The 4,287-nt window shown below is 41.4% G+C and overlaps 1 pseudogene; it reads left to right on the forward strand.

The window, feature by feature from the left end:
- Nucleotides 1–230: 230 nt before the first annotated feature.
- LOC124696273 lies at nucleotides 231–2,893 on the forward strand (annotated as a pseudogene).
- Nucleotides 2,894–4,287: the final 1,394 nt, after the last annotated feature.

Genomic DNA, 4,287 nt, shown 5'->3' on the forward strand with positions numbered 1-4,287 from the left:
TTATGTCAATATGCCAAACTTTGAACTCACCCAGATCCTTCCAAAGTCACTCTATACGGAGTACAAATTTATTATCTTGTTGCTGTGAGTACAATCATGGTTTAGACACTCAATCCTATAAATGTAGCAGTGGCAAACACCATAGAAGCTGATCCAGCTAAGACACCCCATTAAGCACTAGTTCCTACATCCTGCATGAACACGCCAATCCTTGTCGAGGGTAGAAAACCATGCACAGGGCATGTGCTCAGGATAATGGCACGGCGGACTTGGCCCAGCTCGGCCCAGTCTTGTATGAGTGTGCAGCACATGTAATCGAAGGATCTTTTGAGAAGACTGACCACAGCCTTAGGAAGATCAGAAAGCTTGCCTCTGTAGTCGATGGTCCGCTGCAGCGTCTGTCCATGATCGTCGCTGACAGCTTAGCCCGCCGCCTCCTATGCCCCATCCAGGGGTTTTCTGCTGCTCTCATCGATCCATCTCTTTACCTCGAGCAGTGTTGCCTCCGTGCTGCCTGTGACAACTTCGCCAACATCAGCCCCTTCCTGAGCACCGGTTTTGTCACTATTAACCGGGCTATCCTGGAACAAGTCCAGGATGAAAAGGTTCACATCTACTTTAATTTTTCTAGTAAGATTTTGCTTTCACAGTTTCACTGCTAAATTATATCAACAGCTCTCTTTATTTGTCCATCAAACCTTTATTAATTGCTGACTTAATGTGGTTTTTTTCGTAAAATGGCATGTTTAATCTATCTAGGTTGGTGCTAGAACAACGTGGGATGGTTGTCCTTTTTCTTATAGCATGACATTTGTAGCAGGTGCAATATTTTTCATCTAGGATAATCTATCTAGGTTGGAGTACTATTTATCGAAGAGAGTTCACTAATATGTTAATTTGATCCTGAACTGTCAATATTTGTATTTGTGCATTGGAGTGCTATTGTTAACACTTAACAGGGTTGATATCTAATAAGTTCAGTCTAAACTAATTTTTGTAGTCAGAACTTTCCTTCTTACCAAGACATATAGGCATTTAAAAGGAAGTATGAAAAGAAAATCCCACATAGACGCGGTGCTTATTAGCATGTTAGTTTTTTCTGAGATGGTAGTATTTGTAGAAAGATTCTTACATCAATAATTGCAGGGAGGGCAGTTGGGTGTGAAATGTTATTTAGTATTGTTTCTGTGCGATCTGAGAAGTTTGTAAAATTGCTGATGAATTAGCTAGTGCTTTTCTATTACAGCTCGTTTAAGTCCTGTGCTATTGTGTGGTTAGGTGCTCTAGTCGAACACATGCATTTATTTTGAATATAGAGTTGTGCTGGTTGCACAAATTCTAACACGTATAGGATGTACTTGTTTACATATATCCTCTAGTTACATTTGATCCATCTGCACCACTACAATCAGATCCAAAAAAACCAACTGTAAAAATTCTACACCGCTACAATCAGATCCAGCAAAATAAACTGTCAAAAATCAATGGTGTTTACCTCGATTTACAGGAGATCGTGTTTTGATTTGTCCTCTTTTATCCGATTAAGGAATTTTGTTGCATGTCTAATACTACAAGTGGTTCATATTTATTTAAGTATAGACACTACAAATCGTTAGCATAATATGGAATTCCTAAATAATTTCTCAAATTATTGATACATATGTTGAAAACAAAATATTTCATGCAGAGTAAGAGGAATCCACATTCAGCTTGAGTCTCTTACTTTTCTTATAAGCAATATTGGCTCGATCAGCAAGCTCAGCTAATGTATGCACGGGGAATTTGAGTTTCCTCCCATGGCTTGTGTGCTGTTGTTTATATATCTGTGATACTCTTATGAGCACTCTGTATGCATCTTGCAGGCTTACGAACTTCTGCATTTTAATGATCGTAGTGCTGCAGGTTGTTCGCATTATTGACTTGTCCTGCTCAACCACCCACCGATGGCAGTGGCTCAAGATTCTTCATGACTTCCATGACCGCCCTGGGGGGCCACCTGAGCTACGCCTCACTGTTGTCCATGAAGACAGTGAGTTCCTGGACAATATGCAGGCTGTGCTATCTAAGCAAGCTGCTACCCTCGTGCCATCGTTCCATTTTGACAAGGTGATTGGCAGACTCGAGACACTGGACTTCAGCAATCTCCGTGAGATCCTCAAGATAAACTTCGGCGAGGCGGTTGTGATCAGCTGCGCTCTAAAGATGCATCGCCTCCTCACAGTCGATGACAGCGTGAGCCTTGATGGCATTGCTCAGCTTCAACAAATGGCAAACATGGCTCAGCTTAAGCAAATGGCCAGCTCAATGTACAGCCCAGCATCCACACTGAGTTATCCACAGACACCGTCCCCTCAACGTCAGATACCAAACTTGCTGGTGAGCTTCCTCTCCGCTGTCCGCATGCTTAGACCGAAAATCTTGGTCATGATGGAGCAAGAAGCAGACCACAACGCCCCACTGTTCCGTGACCGGTTCGCCGAGACGATTCCCTACTATGCCGCCCTCTTTGACAGCCTCCGTGCAGTAGCTGCCACCAACCAGCAGAGGGCACGCGTGGAGAAGATGCTCCTTGGGGAGGAGATCAAGAATATACTGGTGTGCGAGGGGGTGCAGCGGCACGAGCGGCATGAGAGACTAAGCCAGTGGGAAATGCACATGCAGCGATGCCAGTTTGACCATGTGCCCCTCAGCTTTGAAGCCATTAGGGAGGGGAAAGAGAGGCTGGTCAGCTATAAGCTTAAAGAATGCCGCAGCGTAGAAGACAATGGCCACATTCTGCTGTGCTGGGGTGCGACGCGTCTGTACTCGATCTCGGCATGGAGACCACAGAGATAGAGGCGCTGCGCCAAATAATGTGGCTGGCCAGCGCAGTAGGCCTCTCAGCTCATGGTGATTTCTTGAGCTGCGGAGAAGAGGCTGTTGCAGGGTATGCTTGTGCCTTGTCTGGCAGCTCAAACTGATTTGTGTGAAGCTCTTATTTAGAGCCAATTGGTATGATGCATAGATGAAAATAATGTGGTGTTTTCTGAAGAACTGGTGCCAAACTGAATGGAAATGCCAGAGATGCCTACATTAAGCATCCTTTGTATCTTGTCTATTGAATTAGGTGGATGTGTTTTCAGTGTCTAATTTTGTACCAGTATATTCTTGATGCTCTAAGTTACATTGGAAAGTGAGCAGAATTTGTCGCGAAACTTTGCAAAGAAGTATATACGCTTGGCAAGATTGAACAATGCACAAAAACATGCCATTCTTGTGATGGATATGTCATTTGTCGTCTCTCTTGCAAACAAGAATATACTTCCTTTTATCCCCGTTGTTTTCTTCAGTATTAAACTTCGTGTGCAAATTTGACGGCCAGAACTAAGCATTTTATTTAAGAGAAGAAAAATCAATGTGGTCAAATGCTAATCCATAGAAGCCACCTTGCAATCACCGAACGTTTGTAAATTTCGGCAAATCCGATGTGTAGAGTCTAGTTCTGACATTGATTAGGATATGGATAGAAAGAAGCTGGGTGATGGTTTTTTAAATTCCTGACAAATAGTAATTGTCATTCTTGTGATGGATATGTCAGCTTGAAAGACGTTTATATTTGTTACTCCGTATTATACCAGGTAAATATGATCGTGCGTTGGGACAGCACATTTATGATTTTTTTAAAAAATATAGAAAAAATTCATGTTGTAGCCAATGATTTATCCCACAAAAGTGAAAAAAAAATCAATTTGAAATGTTTTGTATTCTGGGCTACACAAAAATGACAAATGTGTGGATCTGAGAGTGATTCCAAAGAGGTAGTTAACTTGATAAATGATGGACTTCAAATTAGATCAGAACTTAAAGCTATATGTGATGAGATCAGGGAGATTATGAGAGTTTTACCTAGCTTAAGTGTGTCGTATATTGGGAGAGATGCTAATCAAGCAGCTCATTTATGTGCTAAGAAAGCTAGTTCTGATAGGAGAAGATGCCTGTGGATCAACTATAACCCAGGTTTTCTGACTAGCACTCTATTGAGTGATTGTAATCCCGTCAGTTAATTAATAAAGCTCTCACTGATTTGTATGCATATTTCAAATCTTCAAATTTTAACATCTTTTGTTTTTTTTGTGTAGCCTAGAATATAAAAAGAATTTTACGCTTGTAGGTTATGTCCTTTACTATGTTTGGATTTATTTTCAGATTTTTTTGAAACTTATTTATATTTTTTTATTTTTTAAAATAGGAGCACTAGTGCCCAGGAGCCAAAGACACTTTCCGCGTGCGTTGCCGTAACTCTTTTAG

Source organism: Lolium rigidum, chromosome 3 (assembly GCF_022539505.1).
Source record: "Lolium rigidum isolate FL_2022 chromosome 3, APGP_CSIRO_Lrig_0.1, whole genome shotgun sequence".
Taxonomy (NCBI): domain Eukaryota; kingdom Viridiplantae; phylum Streptophyta; class Magnoliopsida; order Poales; family Poaceae; genus Lolium; species Lolium rigidum.